This window comes from Triturus cristatus, chromosome 1_1, assembly GCF_964204655.1.
Source record: "Triturus cristatus chromosome 1_1, aTriCri1.1, whole genome shotgun sequence".
NCBI classification, from domain to species: domain Eukaryota; kingdom Metazoa; phylum Chordata; class Amphibia; order Caudata; family Salamandridae; genus Triturus; species Triturus cristatus.
In genome coordinates this window covers 182,797,760-182,818,056 of record NC_140579.1, presented here as the reverse complement: position 1 = coordinate 182,818,056, position 20,297 = coordinate 182,797,760, and positions in this window count along the sequence as shown.

Here is a 20,297-nt window from a genome sequence, read left to right as displayed (position 1 = left end):
TCTACCAGTTGGACCCAGAGATCACTGAACATCCTTTGCTTTCTTGGACACTACATGCATGCCTTGTGACATATGGCCAGTGAGATCTTAAAGGCCATCCCCAAGTAATTCTGTATAGCTTTCGCTCAGACAATGCAAGGCAGGCATAACACAGCAAAATATGCTTTGTGGGCCTGCCTGCGCACGATGGACTGCCTGGGTTGTGCCATGAGCATCAGTGTCATCAGGTGTCATGCTTGGATGCTTACCACAGGATTTTTCGGTGATGTGCACCATTTGACCTACCAGGCTCTTTAGTGAGAAGGCAGCTGTAATAGGGCACATTTTTAGGATTGCTCTCTCCAGCCCTCCAATTCCATCAACAAAACCAAAGATTCATAAGATACTCTCGAAGCCTTCACTAGCACTGAAGGCAACCCTTGCAACAGTCCATACTGCCCTTTCATGGTTCAAGAGGACATGGTGGTGGTAGAGGCCATGGACACCAACCAAGAGTAGTAGTTCTCTTTTTCTTCCTCCCCCTTTTGCAACTGTGGCCAAGCAACTTTGATTCCCTGTCCCATGGTCATGCATAAACAGTATGGGGTGCCCGGCTGGTGTGCTATAACCTAGACTAGTTGGTTGCTCCAGGTCATTCATCAATGTTACACCTTCCTCTTCCCATCCACTCCCCTTCATATCCTACCTGCTTTTGTTCAGTTTTTCAGAAAATCATGCTTTCATCAATGTGTTGGTCACTACAAAAGGAGCTGTAGAGAGTTTCTGTGGGTTCTGAAGGCAGAGAACGCCAAGGGGCGCCTACTTCTTTTTTGGGCCCCAAAAATGAAGGACTTTAACTTCTGAATATCTTCTTCAGTAAGACATGTTCATTTTGGCCCATATTCATTGTCTCTTGGATCCAGGTCACTGGATGCTACCCTTGTACTTGCAGGACTTGTACTTTCATTTGGCTGAAATTTTATATCTTTGTCCTCTGGGAGGAATGACAACACAATCTTTTCACTCGCATTCATAAAACGTTCACTCAGATTCACTCAAGGGGACCGCTCACCCCAAGTTGTGTATTGGCACAAGGACTAATCGCGGATAGATTGGTAACCAAAATTTATTAAAAACCATATGTAATATATTTAATCAAGAAACAATTAAATAAAAGACCTTTAGGTACAGATAAGTCACAATAAGACATGCATTATTATATTCAATATTTTAAAACCAGTTTATCATCATCATGCCACAATTTATACATGAGAGGTTTTTTTCCAAAATAGAACAATAATAGACAATAACATTTGTCATTGACTGCCACAACCAAGACAAAAAGTTAGACCACCTTGCTTGTGCACTATTGCAAATCATCAATGTCTACAAATATTCAATATACAAACACATTTGTGGTTATTTTGAGAGCGTCGACGCGTTTCGAAGGGCTAATAAAAATAATGCCTTCTTTTTCAAGACTGTAGTTTTTTTCATAAACTCCCGTTCTTTAAAATCTAAAAACATAAGGAAATATACATTTTTTTCAAATTTAAAATGCAATGCAATGTCATCAAATCAATCCAATATCTCCATGTTTCTGATTTCAACATCTCTTACAATTAACAACCTACTTCCACTTATTCCCTAAACCCATTGGAATATTCTTTGTGCCAATACAACAAGCCCCCATTATCTCAAACTATTAAGGTACTAGATTTCACTACCTCAATCTTACAACATTCATGCGGGTCCCATGATGATGGTCTTCGCATACGCATTCATGCACCTTTACTTCTCTTCACTTATTATTGACAATCTAACTGATAGTCTATAAAAAGCGACTTGCTTCAATCGAGGAACCATTCCCTAAATTGAATACGGAGTGGGTCGCACACTGCTCGTCATACTAGCAAATAGCCCCATAGAACTCTGGATAATGTAGTGGCAGCGGTGAGTACGCCGATGCCACGAGTGTATTTAAAGCTCCCTGAGCTATGGGTTGACGAGCCCGGATCCCGCACCCGCGCGCCGTGAGAGGTACTATACCTGATAATTTTTGGCAGTCTACAGCACCCCGCATACGTACCTGCTCCCTGCTGACGAGAGGCAATTACCTCGAAACACGTGTCCAGGGATGGCATTTTAAACTTTTTACTCGTGGCATAGGTGTACCCGCCGCTGTCACTACATCCTCCAGAATCCTATGGGGCTATTTGCTAGTATGACGAGCGGTGTGCGACCCACTTCGCATTTTGTATTTAAAGCTCCCTGAGCTATGGGTTGACGAGCCCGGATCCCGCACCCGCGCGCCGTGAGAGGTACTATACCTGATAATTTTTGGCAGTCTACAGCACCCCGCATACGTACCTGCTCCCTGCTGACGAGAGGCAATTACCTCTAAACACGTGTCCAGGGATGGCATTTTAAACTTTTTACTCGTGGCATAGGTGTACCCGCCGCTGTCACTACATCCTCCAGAATCCTATGGGGCTATTTGCTAGTATGACGAGCGGTGTGCGACCCACTTCGCATTTTGTATTTAAAGCTCCCTGAGCTATGGGTTGACGAGCCCGGATCCCGCACCCGCGCGCCGTGAGAGGTACTATACCTGATAATTTTTGGCAGTCTACAGCACCCCGCATACGTACCTGCTCCCTGCTGACGAGAGGCAATTACCTCGAAACACGTGTCCAGGGATGGCATTTTAAACTTTTTACTCGTGGCATAGGTGTACCCGCCGCTGTCACTACATCCTCCAGAATCCTATGGGGCTATTTGCTAGTATGACGAGCGGTGTGCGACCCACTTCGCATTTTGTATTTAAAGCTCCCTGAGCTATGGGTTGACGAGCCCGGATCCCGCACCCGCGCGCCGTGAGAGGTACTATACCTGATAATTTTTGGCAGTCTACAGCACCCCGCATACGTACCTGCTCCCTGCTGACGAGAGGCAATTACCTCGAAACACGTGTCCAGGGATGGCATTTTAAACTTTTTACTCGTGGCATAGGTGTACCCGCCGCTGTCACTACATCCTCCAGAATCCTATGGGGCTATTTGCTAGTATGACGAGCGGTGTGCGACCCACTTCGCATTTTGCATTCCCTAAATTGAGCCGGTTGCTTCAAATTTGTGGGTCCTGACTATTCCATTTTCTGTCTAGGGCCACCTCTGCTGAAGAGACAGTTTAAACAAACATCTATTCAATATAAGGTTGGTTCTATACGTGGATTTCCATTTAATTTCCGCTTATATTGGTAATTCATCATATGTCCCACATGGGATCCTTTCTCTTACCTCCCAATAATTGTACTAAGTGTCTTCCACTTCCAGTATATGGCAACAGTTTGACCTCAGTAAAAGTCCCAGCCTCTGTTTCCGTTCTATATTTAATAATCTAAATAAAGAAATAGCCTTTGGTTAACCTAAAGCCTAATATACACATATTTCTTTGGATCCTAATTGTTAGTTTCTATTTACCTTATTTTTTAGAAAGATCGGATTCCTGTATTCTTATACGTTTATTTCATTCCTGTATGTTATATGGACTTTTGTCTCTATGTCTTTTTCTTCCACTGATAGTCTGGGAAACCACACTCCTTCACCTCTTGGTACGTGATTTTCTGTCTGTAAAATTATAAATACATTTGTTTGGCAAAAGATTCTTCCATTAACTTTCCTAAACGTCCAATTACCCTGCCTTTACATCCGTATTGACTTTTACTACTATTCTTATATCAAGGGGGGACAGGAATTCAATGGCTATCGTCTAACAGATTTTAAACACACACCTCTCTACTATGCTTCATTCAGTGAGGTATATTCCCAAATCGACCGTGGCTTTGCCCTTTCACTGGCGCCTCCGATTCAGTGGAAACTCGTCCTTAATACAAGACTTTGCCGAGCAACTCCTAGCCCCCTGTGTTGTGCGTATCCCCATTTCTTTTTATAATTATACGCATAATCTTCCGAGTTTGCTTACCCGTAATTTTAACCCCATCTTAACCCCGTTACGATCATAATACCGCCCATGTTTTATTTAGTCTGCCGGTATTGTGTCCCGTTCACCATTATGATATGGTGTGCTACTTCAATTCATAATGCAGATAACCACTTCGTGTCTGGAATATTATATTATCATACGTTCCCACCTATCCTCAACTAACTAGCTAAGCTCTTAGGTACATCTTATTTCTAACTCAATCGCCTGAATGCTTACCTCTTTATTTGGAAAACGTCACGCCAGCGGCTTCTAGACACGCCCGTTCTGGCTTTTCCTGTCAATCGCTATGTCAGTCAGTGTGTCTTGTTTTCGCCTGTCAGATTCCATCTGACAGCGGTGAGTTTTTGGATACCGAGGCGATAGCCTCATTACTCCACATTTCCCTTGTCAGTTTCCTATTTATACAGGCCACTTCCAATGTGCTACGTAAACCGCAGCTCCATATTGTGTTTTGTGGTAAATATTTAAATTACCTGTACTATTTTTTATGCGGTAAAGTCTAGTAAGAATAACTCAGTCAAAATAAGAGGCAGGATCCGTGGTATTGGAGGTTCTGAAAAGGGCTTTATTCCTTACAAAGGAATTATAGTTCGAACCAGGCAATCATATTCCATCACCACGAAGGTTCAGGAAGGGATCAGCAATACATTATTGACAAGTAACAATATATATAGGGAAAGCATTGCATTAAGACAGATGCAGGAGGCGTAACAGCTGATAATACAGATAAGAATACACATACGTAATGAAAATAGGCGTAAATACAGGCGTATACTAGAAACGTCATTTAAAATGATGTCACAAGTGGGTGGATCCATAAGAGAATCCTGCAGTGTCAGCAGAAATATTTGGCAGAGATGCGCGCGCCGCCGCATGACGTGTGATTGACGTGCAACTAGAGGGTGAAGGGGAATTAACATTTAGCTCTACATATGGAGACAGAAGTCTGGGGTGTCAGGACAACCTAGTCCTAAATCATATCTAATATCTTGTGTTTAAGGAACTATATTATCTGGAAGGAAAGGTCTTCTCGGACAGATCCTATTCTACACTGACTGTTAGTGCGTGTACAAGCGTCTATGTGTCTACATGCGATGCGAGGGGGCAGGAATCTTCCATAGTAACAGAGGCTATGAATTACTTGCATAAAGACAGCGAGGCCGAGCCCTTTGCTCGGTAGCTGGAAGGATGTTTACCTAAACTACTAGACAGGAATGCATTGGATGAGGAGCGGAGCAGATAACTTGAAGGCTGAATACAGTTTTTGGCAGGCAACAGGCCGCGTCAGGCACCGTTAGCCGCGCAGGGAGTAAGACAAAGTTCATGGACACGGATGTAGGTCCAAGCTGGAGCATTTCAGAGGCAGAAGCAGAAAAAGGCTTGATGGCAGAATTCAGGGCCTACTCGCCTGAACTACAAAACTAGAAAAGTGAACCACATAAAGTCGGTGGCCTTTCATACTTAGGAATGGAATATTCGACCCATTCATGGCGGATCTGAAAGAGGGCATGTTGACGTTGGACGCACATGTATTTGCGTCTTTATAGCTGGAACTGGAGGGAACATACATGTACTTATAGCATGTACATGGAGCCGTTGGGGTCCAAGATAGGGGACACAATTGACCATAAAAATTCATATTTCCACATTCCCTCCTTGTCCCCTACGGACCCTCATGAAATATCCATCTTCATCAATCCATCAATCTGTTCATATAGCATCATTTGTTCTTCTTTCTTCTTCCGGGATCTCGAATGAAAATTTGAAGGCGGGATACACGATGTGGCACATAGACCACAAATCGCTGGCCCACATTGTAGACACAAGCAGCAACTGAATAGTATGAGAAAGCCAATACCTAGGAAGGATAGGATCCTCCATCCCCAGGCTGACAACACGCTCCAGAACCAACCGGACCAAGTCCAGGTGCCTGGATTCTGGTGTATCTGGCTTACGATCTTATGAAGTCGAGTTATGGCTTTATATACTGACGGCGCGTTTTCTGGTATGAAAACACAGCAACTTGATCCGATAACCCTACAAGCTCCGCCCCTATCGGCCAGAATGACGTCAAGGACAAGACGATTTTGGAGAACAACAATCCGCATCGCAGACTGCTCCTCTGTTAAGTTGCCTAAGGCGGAAGTAGTTTCATTCACTACTGCTTCAAGGGTTCTAGTTAATCTACGTATCAGCTTACTATTAGTGACTGTACCTATGTAGGGAAAGAAACCTTTATTGAAATCTGTGTATTGCTCCCATGCTGTTTCAGTGTAGTCGACAATCGGGAGATCTCTCTGCTGTCTATTGTGTACTAAATGGGTATTCCTATGGTAATCAGGCGGGGCTAGGAAAACAGGTGGCAGAAGGAATGCAATGTAACAGGTACCATCCCAATCTAGGGGTAGGCGTATGTATGCGGTGTGACCACAGATGAAGTAGGAGTGATGAGAAGCTCTAAATGTAGACTTGCCTTTATCACTGAATTCTATTACAGTGGTACATTTACTATGGCCCATGGGTATTGAACCATTCTTTCTTACACATAATTCGCCTCTAACTGGAAATACTGACATAGCGGGCAAGATTGGTGTAGCTTCGGATTCAACATTCAGGATCATGAGATTAAGTGTAAAGTTACCTAGTCCATATACTTCATTTTCTAGATCAGTTCCTGTTCTTTTGGGAAGTCCCTCCTTGTTAGGGTAGCAGACTTTAAGTAAAACTAGGTTCAGGTTTCCCCAAACCCAGTTGTCTTGATAAACTACTGAATTTGAATCTAGGGAATTAATCAAACTAAACCATGCTCCACAGGAGCCATTATGTGTGAATGGATACGGAAAGAGGGGCAGAACTCCCCTATATTTCTGATAGGGAGGGAGTCGGCCACATATCCAACAATTTGTAGCATTGCTGGTCTGAAGAGAATGATGTAACATACTGATGAATGTGTTGTTGCGCAGCGCAAATCTATAGGACAACTCATGTGGGGGTAATTCGCTAAAAGAATGTTCGGCAGTAGCATTGTAAGCACGCTTGGAGATAGGGTAATACATGTGTAAAAATATACTGACACTAATAATCAGAAGATTTAGAAAAAACATAATCAATAATGTCACTATGCAGTGACTACGAAGTGATTTACAGTACGCCTGTTTCTTGAGCTGTTCCTGTCTATTTCTCTCTGTATTTCGGTCTAGAGGATACATGTCAGAGACAAATTCAACCGATTCACCTTGGAGAGGACTTAAACAATCAAATTGTCTGACTTGCTAGACCTTAGTTTCAGTTTATAGTTTTCACTCTCGGTCTTTTCAACCAGGGGTAGTTTTGAATCAGTCTGTGAGGGAATGCAGGGCTGAGGGTTCACGTCGGACGGTAGTCCATAAAATTTTTTGATGTGGCTCGAGTGCAACCACCCTTTACGTCCCTCAATCTTCACGGCTGTCCTTGTGGTCAATAAGACGAGCTTCGGCGACTGCCACCGAGGCTCCAGCTGGCTCCTCCTGTCAAAATTCCTCACAAACACGAGGTCCCCCGGAACCACGTCGTGGGGCTTCACCTCAGTGTTGTCGGGAAAAGCTGCAGCTACCTGTGAACGACAAGATTGTAGTGCAGACATCAAGGAAGCCAGGTAATCTGTCAGCATATTACAGTCAATATCAGTGATTTTACGGGGTATAGGCGTCCCCCACATATTTGGTGGTCTACCGAAGATCACCTCATACGGGGATAGCCCTGTTCGAGAATGTGCTACCATTCTCATGTAAAAGAGCGCAACTGGTAAGGCTACTATCCAGTCGACACCTTTTTCTCTACATACTTTGGACAGTCTAATTTTCAGAGTTTGATTATGTCGCTCCACGAGACCTGCTGCCTCGGGATGTCGGACACAGTGGAATTTCCATTGGTAGCCTAACAGAAGTGAAACATGTTTCATTAGCTCGGATGAGAACGGCTGGCCATTATCTGAGTACACGATACGGGGCAAACCATACCGTGGGAAGAATTCTCGAACTAACTGTTTGGCAGTAGTCGGGGCAGTGTAATCTGAGACGGGATACGCCTCTGTCCACCGGGAAAGAGCGCATACAACTACGAGGACATATTTGAATCCTCGACAACGTTCCATCTGGATATAATCCATCTGGAGGACTTCAAAAGGGTGATCGGGGGGTTGAAATCCACCCTGGTCTACAGGTACGCGTTTTCCTGGATTGAACTGACAACAAATCATACAGGTACGTACTTTCTGTTTAGCTGCTGCTCGTAAGTGTTTATTGAACCAAATGTGTTGAATACTGTCTAGCATAGCTTTCTCTCCTAGGTGCGCTGGACTATGTATTGTGTTAATGATGACCTGAACCATTGAGTCGGGGAGAAACCATATAGATTTTCCCTTCGTCATCCATCCTTGATCCGTTTGGATCCCTCCTAATTCAGTCCATCTCTTTATTTCTTCTGGTGTAGCATGTGTCTGTATGTCAATTACACCAAGGGTGGGATCCTTAACTGTCATGCAGTGTGTTGGTGTCGGAACTATTGTCTTTGTCGTGTCAGTTGGACGAGTCTGATTCTAAGCAGTCTGTTTAGCTGTTCTGTCAGCTAGGTCGTTACCCTGAGAAATAATGTCAGTTACTTTTGTATGGGCTTTACACTTCATAATCGATATTGCAGTCGGCAGATGTATTGCATCTAACAGAGCTTGAATAAGGGGACCGTGCTGGATGTGGGCACCGTGAGAAGTTAAATAACCTCTCTCTCTGTGGTAAATAATTTAATTACCGGAACTTAATTTGATGCGGAAAATCTATAATAATAGCTCAGTAAAATAAGAGGCAGAATCCGTGGTATTAGAGGTTCGGAACGGGCTTTATTCCAAAATCAATTCGAATTGAGGACTCCATATTCCATCACCACGAAGGTTCAGGAAGTGAAGGAACATACTTTATTGACAAGTAATCATTTTTATACAATAGGCATTACAGTGAAGCAGATGCAGGAGGCGTAACAATTGATAACTAAGATAAAACATCCATGCGTAACTAAAGTGGGTGTAACTGGGCGTAACTAAAGAACGTCATCAGGTATGATGTCATAAATGGGTGGTTCCATGAAAGAATTTCGCAATGTCAGCAGAAATACTTGGCAGAGATGCGCGCGCAGCAGTATGACGTGTGATTGACGTGCAACTAGGGGGTTGAAGGGGACTTGACATTTAGCTCTACATGTGGAGACAGAAGTCTGGGGTTATGTCAACCTAATCCCAAATCATATCTAACATCCTATGTTTAAAGAACTATGTTATCCACAAGGAAAGGTCTTTCGAACAAAATCTATTCTATACTGACTGTGAGTGCGTGTACAAGCGTCTAAGTGTCTACACTAGATGCGAGGGCAGAAATCTTCCATAGTAACAGGGCTATGAATTACTTGCATGAAGACAGAGAAGCCGGGCCCTTTGCTCGGTAGCTGGAAGAATGTTTACTTAAACTACTAGACAGGAATGCATTGGATAGGGAGCGGAGCAGATAATCTCAAAGGTGAAATACAGTTTTTGGCAGGCAACAGGCTGGAGTCAGGCACCGTTAGCCGCGCAGGGAGTAGGACAAAGTTCATGGATACAGATGCGAGCTCAGACTGGAGCTTTCAGAAGCAGAAGGCAGAAAAGGCTTGATGGCAGAATCAGGGCCTACTCGCCTGGACTGTAAAATGGGATAAGTGAACCATATAAAGCCGGTGGCCTTTCATACTTAGGAATAGAATATCCGGCCCATTCATGGCGGATCTGAAAGAGGACATGTTGACGGTGGACGCACATGTGTTTGCGTCTTCATAACTGGAACTGGAGGGAACATACATGTACTTGTGATTTATACATGAAACCGTTGGGGTCCAAGATAGGGGACATAGCTGACCATAAAAATCCATATTTCCACATTCCCTCCTTGTCCCCTACTTGCCCTTAAGAGATATCAATCTTCATCAATCCGTTGATCTGTTCATATAGCATCATTTGCTCTTCTTTCTTCTTCCGGGATGAATGAAATCTTGGTGGTGGAATACACGATGTGGCACACAGACCACAGATCGCTGGTCCACATTGTAGGCATAAACAGCAACTGAATAGTATGAGAAAGCCAATACCTAGGAAGGATAGAACCCTCCATCCAAAGGTAGATAATACACTCCAAAACCAACCGGACCAAGTCCAGGTGCCTGGATTCTGGTGTATCTGGCTTACAATCTTATGAAGGCGAGTTATGGCTTTATATACAGATGGCGAATTTTCTGGTATGAAAATGCAACAGCTTGATCCGATGACCCTACAAGCTCCGCCCCTATCGGCCAGGATGACGTCAAGGACAAGACGATTTTGAAGCACAACAATCCGCATAGCAGACTGCTCTTCTGTTAAATTGCCTAAGGCGGAAATAGTTTCGTTCACTACTGCTTCAAGGGTTCTGGTTAATCTACGTATCAGTTTACTATTGGTAACTGTACCTATATAGGGAAAGAGACCTTTATTGAAATCTGTGTATTTTTCCCATGCTGTCTCAGTGTAATCGACTATTGGGAGATCTCTCCGTTCTCTATTGTGTACCAAATGAGTATTTCTGTGATAATCAGGAGGAGCTAGGAAAACAGGTGGCAAAAGGAATCCGATGTAGCAGGTACCATCCCAATCTAGAGGCAGACGTATATATGCAGTCTGACCACATATGAAGTAGGAATGGCGAGAAGCTCTGAATGTAGACTTGCCTTGATCACTGAATTCTATTACAGTGGTGCATCTACTATGGCCCATATGTATGGAACCATTCTTTCTTACACATAATTCACCTTTAACTGGAAATACTGACATGGCGGGCAAAATTGGTGCAGCTTCGGATTCAATATTCAGGATCATGATATTGAGCGCGAAATTCCCTAATCCATATACTTCATTTTCTAGATCAGTTCCTGTTCTTTTGGGAAGTCCCTTCTTGTCAGGGTAGCAGACTTTGAGTAAAACTAAGTTCAGGTTTCCCCATACCCAGTTGTCTTTATCAACTGCAGAATTCGAATCTAGGGAATTAATTAGACTAAACCATGCTCCACAGGAGCCATTGTGTGTGAACGGATATGGAAAGAGAGGCAGAATTCCCTTATAGTTCTGATAGGGAGGGAGTCGGCCACATATCCAACAATTTGTAGCATTGCTAACCTGATGGGAATGATGTAACATACTAATAAAAGTGTTATTGCGCAGCGCAAATCTATATGACAACTCATGCGGGGGAAATTCACTAAAAGAATGTTCAGCAGTAACATTGTAAACATGTTTAGAAATAGGATAATATATGTGCAACAATATACTTGCAGCGATTATTAAAAGACATAAGAAAAACAAAATTAATAACGTCACTGTGCAATGACTACGCAGTGATTTATAGTACGCATGTTGTTTCATTCGCTTCCTTCGGTGTCTCTCTCTATTCAGGTCTAGGGGATTCATGTCAGGGACAAATTCGACCGATTCACCTTGGAGAGGACTTAAACAATCAAATTGTCTGACTTGTTAGACCTTAGTTTTAGTCTGTATTGTTCCTTGTCATTCAGTTCAACCAAAGGAAGCTTTGAGTCAATCGGTGAAGACACGCAAGGTGTGTCATTTACATCGGACGGTAGTCCATGAAATTTCTTGATATGACTTGAATGTATCCAGCCTTTTCGACCTTCGATCTTCACGGCTGTCCTCGTGGTTAACAGTACGAGTTGAGGCGATTTCCACCTAGGATCCAGCTGAGACTTCCGGTCAAAGTTCCTCACTAACACCAAGTCCCCTGGAATTACGTCATGGGGTTTCACCTCGGTGTTGTCGGGAAAGGCTGCAGCTACCTGTGAACGACAAGATTGTAGTGCAGACATCAAGGAAGCCAAGTAATCTGTTAGCATATTACAGTCAACATCAGTTATTTTGCGTGGTATAGGCGTCCCCCACATATTTGGTGGTCTACCAAAGACCACCTCATAAGGGGATAGCCCTGTTCGAGAGTGCGCTACCATTCTCATGTAAAAGAGTGCAACTGGTAAGGCTACTACCCAGTCGACACCTTTCTCTCTACATATTTTGGACAATCTAATTTTCAGAGTTTGATTATGTCGTTCCACGAGACCTGCTGCCTCGGGGTGTCGGACACAGTGAAATCTCCACTGATAGCCTAACAAAAGTGAAACGTGTTTCATTAGTTCGGATGAGAACGGCTGGCCGTTATCTGAGTAGACAACACGTGGTAAACCGTACCGTGGGAAGAATTCTCGAACTAACTGTTTGGCAGTAGTCGGAGCAGTGTAATCTGAAACCGGGTATGCCTCTGTCCAACGGGAAAGAGCACAAACAACTACAAGAACATATTTGAATCCTCGACATCGTTCCATCTGGATATAATCCATCTGGAGGACTTCAAAAGGGTGATCAGGAGGCTGAAATCCACCTTGTTCTACGGGAATGCTTTTACCTGGGTTAAACTGACAACAGATCATACAGGTACGAACTTTTTGTTTAGCTGCTGCTCGTAAATGTTTGTTGAACCAAATGTGTTGAATGCTGTCTAGCATAGCTTTTTCTCCTAGGTGCGCTGGACTATGTACTGTATTAATGATAACTTGGACCATTGAGTCGGGAAGAAACCATACAGATTTTTCCTTCGTCATCCATCCTTGATCCGTTTGGATCCCTCCTAATTCAGTCCATTTCTTTATTTCGTCTGGTGTAGCATGTGTCTGTATGTCAATTACGTCAAGAGCGGGATCCTTAACCATCATGCAATGTGTTGGTGTCGGAACTATTGTCTTTGTCATGTCAGATGTGTGAGTTTGAGCAGTCTGTTTAGCTGTTCTGTCAGCTAGATCATTGCCTTGGGAAATGATATCAGTAACTTTCGTATGAGCTTTACATTTCATAATTGATATTGCAGTGGGTAGATGTATTGCATCTAATAAGGCATGAATGAGGGGTCCGTGCTGAATGTGGGCACCGTGAGAAGTTAAATAACCTCTCTCTCGCCACAGCACGCCGAAGTCATGTACAACTCCGAATGCATAACGTGAATCAGTATATATGTTGACTTTTTTATTCGTAGCTTGAATACAGGCTTGTGTCAGAGCGACGAGCTCTGCTGCTTGAGCGGACAAGGTATTTATGCGATTTGTTTCAATGATTTCGGTGTCTGTTGTGACTGCGTAAGCGGCCACTAGCTCTCCTGTACTTGTTCTCATACATGAACCATCTACATACAACGTCAGGTCTGGGTCTGACAATGGGACGTCTGTCAAGTCTTGTCTGGGTTTCGTCGTGATAGTGATAACTTCAATACAATCATGTGCAAGTGGGTCTGTTCCGTTTACTGGTAACAGTGTGGCAGGATTCAATGTACTACAACGTCTGATTTCTATATGTGGCTGAAACAAGTTAATTCGTAACCAGTGAGTCGTGCTATAGTCAAGTGTTGAGTTTGTGTGCGGTTCAAGAGAACCTCTACTGCATGTGGTACTTGTACTGTCAATTGGTGTCCTAACACTATGGCATCGCTTTGTCTGATTGCTAAAGCTGTTGCTGCCACTGATTTCAGGCACGCAGGCAGAGCCTGAGCTACGGGATCTAATGTACTAGAAAAATAAGCACATGGTTTGTGTGATCCTGCTTGTTCCTGTGTGAGTACTGACAAAGCAGTACCTTCGCGTTCTGTAACAAAGAGTGTAAAATGTTTATTGTAACATGGTGTTGCTAAGACAGGTGCTTGACATAAAGCTTTCTTTAGGCTTTCAAAAGCTTGTGTATGTTCCTGAGTCCAAGGGAGAACAGTCGATGTGGCTGCCTCCTGTGTTGTCAACTGAATGAGTGGTTTTGCTAGAAATGCATACTGCGGGATCCACTGCCTACAATATGAAGTGAGGCCTATAAAGGCCCGCACCTCCTTTTGTGTCTTGGGTATTGGCATGTTAGCAATTAACTGGATGCGATCGGGTGTAAGCTGCCTTCCCTCCTTGGACAGCGAGTGACCAAGGTAAACAACTCGCTGGACACAGAATTGCAGCTTAGAAGGGGACACCTTGTGCCCCTTTTCGGCCAAAAATTGTAAAACCGTCAGTGAGGCTTTTTCACATTCAGGTTCGCTTCTAGCGGTGATCAGCAGATCATCGACATATTGAAGCAGGGCAGTGTTGACTGGCATGTGGATACTGTCAAGTTCTCTTTTTAGTGCTTGGCTATAGATGCTGGGGCTTTCTGTGAATCCTTGAGGTGCGCGTGTGAATTTAAAGCTTCGTCCATTTAAACTAAATCCGAACAAGTATTGGCTTTCCGGATCTATTGGGACGCTGAAAAAGGCATTCTTGAGATCTATTACAGTGAAGAATGTTGCTTCAGAATCAATGGCTGTCAGTAATGAAGAAATGTCTGGGACTACGGGGTATTGTGGTACAATACATTTATTTAATTCGCGCAGATCAATAACCAATCGATATACTGGCGGGGCTGTTGGATCAGTTCGTTTAAGAATCGGAATTATCGGTGAATTACATACATTGGAGTCAGTTTCCATAACCACTCCTTGGGTAATAAGTTCGTCAATGATTTGCAGTAAAGCCACTACAGCATCTGAGGGTAACTTGTATTGTCGCATTCGTGGTAGTACCACTCCTGCCTTTAGTGTGACTCGATATGGTGTAATGTTCATGAAACCAACATCTGTAGGGCCTTGTGCCCATAAATGTGTGGGTAAAGTCTGCAGTCGGTGATCCATGTCTCGGGACACATAGTGCCCTTTGAAATCACGTAAAAACAATCTTACTCCTTCCGGAGAACAACATATTATAGCTCCTAGAGCTTTCAATGTTTTTATACCTAACAAGTTTTCTGGACATGATTTAGTAAGCAATAAATCTGTAGTTCGTGTCAAGGGACCAATCGTAAGTGGAAGAGGCTGTGATACTTCGTTAACGATAGGTTTTCCTGAAAAACCAAGGGAAATATTCTGTGAGCCTGAGAGAGGTGCCCCTGGAACTTCACTTCGTTTTATAGTTGTTCGGCTTGCCCCTGTATCAAGTAAAAATTTTCTATCTTGGCCTAATAGTTCACTGTGTACATAAGGTCCTTCTTGATCTACAGGGACCTCGATAAGGGGTAAGCCAACTTCCCTCTCTAGGCTGCTTCATGAATATCGTTGATAATCAGGATAGTCATACTGCGCGGTCTGGTACATCTGTCGTGTCGTTGTTTGCGTGGCAGCAATAGGCTGCGGTGGTGGAGCTGGCATAGACTGTTGCGGAGCTGGCATGGACTGTGCATGCTGCGGAGCTCCTTGTTGGTTCTGATCCTGTCTAAGGGGCCGTGGTCTTTCTTTTGTATTACCTATGGCGATATTATGTTTTAAAACTGGACAATCGTGTACATAATGACCTGGCTGTTTACAATAGTTGCATGTCCCTTTTACAGGACCTGTTGAAACACTGGACTGTGTCATACCCTTTTTATGACCGTCAGCTGGAACTGTCTGGGAAACTAGCATTTTCATTTTCGTGTCTTTCATGCGTCTTTGTTCATGTTCTTGTTCCTCTCTAATTCTATTGTGATGGTACTGTAACATTTGTAACATTTGTGACGGAGTGTTACCTTGCCAGGTACTCTCGAATTTCAATACTCTATTCTTAACTTGGGGCAAAGAATTTTCAACTAACTTTGTCACAAACAGATGTGGATACGATTCGCTACTTGCTTTTATTCCACTATTTATACCAAAACATTTTTCGAATCGGGCATAGAAATCACTAGTGTCCTCATCTGGTTTTTGTTTACAGGCTGAGATTGCACCCCAGTCTTCCTTTTTCGTAGTTAATAAACGTGGCAGTACCTGTACTAGTAAACCTGGTAGTGTTTTGGTCTTTTCCCCAAGCCCTGCACCTGGACCTCGAGCTTTTTCTTCGTTTTCTAATGCTGTCCAATCTATCTTTTGGTCTCCCACCTCCCAATCCTTTTCCTTGAGTTTTTCGTAAATGCCCGCAGGCATTAATACCTTCAATATTGTCATAATGTCGGGGTAGGTATATTCTCCCATGAGTAACATATCTTTAATTTCACGGTGGAAACCCGCTGGGTCTTTGTCATGACTGGGTACCACTTTCTCCATTTCTAATAGTTCTATTTTGGATATGGGTGTGTATACAAACACACGTTTAAACTGATTGTCCTCACCTTTTATCGGGTGCACTTCGCGTAAGGGATTCTGTCTATCCATATAATACGTCGTTCTTTCCTTGATGGGCAGTGAGACGTGTTCGGGACATACAAAAAGAATGTACTGCTTTCTGGATTCTAGTATTTCTCTAATTAACTCAGTACCTGAACCTCTCCATTTATTCGTGAGTAATTTAGTCAATATATCAGGTAAGGGGCCAGGATCGGAGTGTTGGCTTTTATATAATATAAGGAGTTGTTGAATCATATAGATACCAGCCAAACGCTGTTCATCTGGGGCGAGGTTCAAAAACGTGTGCGCTAATGTATCATCACTATATTTTCCGGGACTATCAACCCACTGAACGGCTGACCTGGCTAATTCTTGCTCGTCCATAGAATCGAGTATATGATAACCCCTTCGTTCTCGGAGTAATTTGTCAGCGGCTTGGAACGAATGTTCGGGGGACCTTATATTTATTATAGGAGTCTGGAAAATTCTGCTATTATCTGGACGTATCGGACGTATCGGATCAGTAAGGCATCTAGTATTATTGCAAGATCTTCCTCTACCTACGTAGGCCATGGTTTCTAACTGTCCTGTGGGCAGTTCTAATTCTTCCTCGTCCTCGGTTTGTTCAGGTTCGTCTACTGCTAATCTTTCTTCGTGTATTCGTTCTATTTCTTTGCGGATCTTTCGGCACATAGCTACTATACATGATCGTTTATCATGTCTCCCCTCTGATATATTCTGACTCCATGTGGTAAGGATTTGCATTTCTTCCGGATTTACCCCTGCTCGGTCTTGATTTCTGATCACACAGTTTATGAGGAAACGTAACAGTTCCCCCTGTATTTCCACTTTTTGGTACTCCATGGCTCTGTTAATACTCTCAGAATCTCGCCCTGACTGGACAAAGTGATATATATTTTCTAAATGTGTAGTCATTCCTGGTAGCTTCCCTAAATATATTGCAGCTCGTCGGATACGTAATGATGCCAGCATCATTTCGTCCCCTTTTCCGGGCACAGGGTCATATCTACAATCTATTAGAAGTTCCTTGAGCGTGTTGGGAGTTACTAGTTTGGGCGTACGTTGGTGGGCTAATTCTTGAAAGGAAAGTTTATTTACTCTGGGTGGCGTGGAAAAAATGTTTGATGTACCTCCGGTAGCCCCACCTGGGGTGCTGGATGTGAAAGGATTCGTTGAACGTGATATAGCAACTATAGGTGTGGATACAGATGTCGAAGCAGATGTGCTTGCCGGAACTTGTGTCGGAGTTTGCTGTTGCGGAGGTACAGACGGAAGAGGGTCTTGGCGTTGAACCCCCTCGGCAGGCAGTCTATGTGGCGCAGCATTAGCATACTCGGGAGCTGCGTCGTCTAAATAAGAGGAAAGGAAAACATCTTCTGCGGTTCTGGGATGCCCTTTGGGATGTACTTTTATCGGAAACAATGGGGGTGGCAAGTCTTTTGGTATCTCCGGAGTAGCCTTAGGTAATCCTTCGGCCAGGAGAGGATACATACCATTCATAAGGGCATTTCGTTGTCTGTCTACTTGTTCTGATTTTACTCGAGTACCTTCTTCAATTAATAGATTTTCTCGAACTTTATTTGAATTCTCCTTACTCTTCTCTTCCTGTCTACGTGATTTTTCTGTACGTCGATACGATTCTTTACGCCATAATTCAATGGCATCTTTCTGTGACTGTCTAGCTTTCTTTTTCCATAATTCTTCCTCTATTTTCATGATGCAATCTGCATCCCAGGTCCCAGCTGCGGGCCACCTCTGACTTTCTGGTAATTCCTTGGTGTAGTCTACCCATAAATCAAGAAATAATATGGCGTCTAGGCCATGTTTATGATACATGAAGTACCCTGGAGTGTCCCTAGGAGGAATGGGAACAGCTTCTTCGAGTACCCCTTTTCTGGTTTTTATCTGTCTTAATTTCGAAAAGAGCGGCATATTGAAAACTGATCTGATACCTAATTTTGAACACGTTTAATACAACGAAACACAATAATGAACAGTCATTCACACCACAATATGCAGAACGTATCTAAAACATTTTAACATTTAATATTTAATAAACAACAATGATGGCCATCTAGGGAACTAGTCACTAAGCATAATACTCGGCACTAACTAGGTAATTCTGAATTATATACTACAAATACTTGATATACTGCTAAACAGTACAGATACACTGCTGAAACAGTGCAGACCGGATTTGTGTACCCAAACCCGTCTTGACCGGCACAACCTAAGTGCACGTCAGAACGCCTCCCCGACAATGGTACTCACCGGGTAGCTCGGAACGGAAGGCCTCGGAACTGAACTGAACTGGACTCGGACCGGACTGGACTCGACTCGAAACTTCGGAACCTGGTGGGCCTCTGTATACCTCGGATCTTGCTCTCTCAGCTAGGCTCTGGTCGGGATACTTCGCACTTCTCACCGCCTCGTCTGGGTGTTGATCGCAGCCTCAGTTACCCCCGCTCGGCAGGAGGGAGATACAGGAAATCCTGTGGGTACGCGTTGTTGTCCGTCCAGCTGTGACAGGAGACCGGGCCTGCAACGCACCTCCGGCGCGTGAGATGAGAAAGTGTCCCTGTTCGGGCGCCATATATGTGGTAAATAATTTAATTACCGGAACTTAATTTGATGCGGAAAATCGATAATAATAGCTCAGTAAAATAAGAGGCAGAATCCGTGGTATTAGAGGTTCGGAACGGGCTTTATTCCAAAATCAATTCGAATTGAGGACTCCATATTCCATCACCACGAAGGTTCAGGAAGTGAAGGAACATACTTTATTGACAAGTAATCATTTTTATACAATAGGCATTACAGTGAAGCAGATGCAGGAGGCGTAACAATTGATAACTAAGATAAAACATCCATGCGTAACTAAAGTGGGTGTAACTGGGCGTAACTAAAGAACGTCATCAGGTATGATGTCATAAATGGGTGGTTCCATGAAAGAATTTCGCAATGTCAGCAGAAATACTTGGCAGAGATGCGCGCGCAGCAGTATGACGTGTGATTGACGTGCAACTAGGGGGTTGAAGGGGACTTGACATTTAGCTCTACATGTGGAGACAGAAGTCTGGGGTTATGTCAACCTAATCCCAAATCATATCTAACATCCTATGTTTAAAGAACTATGTTATCCACAAGGAAAGGTCTTTCGAACAAAATCTATTCTATACTGACTGTGAGTGCGTGTACAAGCGTCTAAGTGTCTACACTAGATGCGAGGGCAGAAATCTTCCATAGTAACAGGGCTATGAATTACTTGCATGAAGACAGAGAAGCCGGGCCCTTTGCTCGGTAGCTGGAAGAATGTTTACTTAAAACTACTAGACAGGAATGCATTGGATAGGGAGCGGAGCAGATAATCTCGAAGGTGAAATACAGTTTTTGGCAGGCAACAGGCTGGAGTCAGGCACCGTTAGCCGCGCAGGGAGTGGGACAAAGTTCATGGATACAGATGCGAGCTCAGACTGGAGCTTTCAGAAGCAGAAGGCAGAAAAGGCTTGATGGCAGAATCAGGGCCTACTCGCCTGGACTGTAAAATGGGATAAGTGAACCATATAAAGCCGGTGGCCTTTCATACTTAGGAATAGAATATCCGGCCCATTCATGGCGGATCTGAAAGAGGACATGTTGACGGTGGACGCACATGTGTTTGCGTCTTCATAACTGGAACTGGAGGGAACATACATGTACTTGTGATTTATACATGAAACCGTTGGGGTCCAAGATAGGGGACATAGCTGACCATAAAAATCCATATTCCACATCCAAAGCACGCCGAAGTCATGGACGACTCCGAATGCATAACGTGAATCTGTGTATATGTTGACTTTCTTATTTTTGGCTTGAATACAGGCTTGTGTCAGAGCGATGAGCTCTGCTGCTTGAGCTGACAAGGTATCGATACAATTCGTTTCAATAATTTCAGTATCTGTTGTGACTGCATAAGCGGCCACTAACTCTCCTGTATTTGTTCTCATGCATGAACCATCTACATATAATGTCAGGTCTGGATCTGATAATGGAATATCTGTCAAGTCTTGTCTGGGTTTCGTC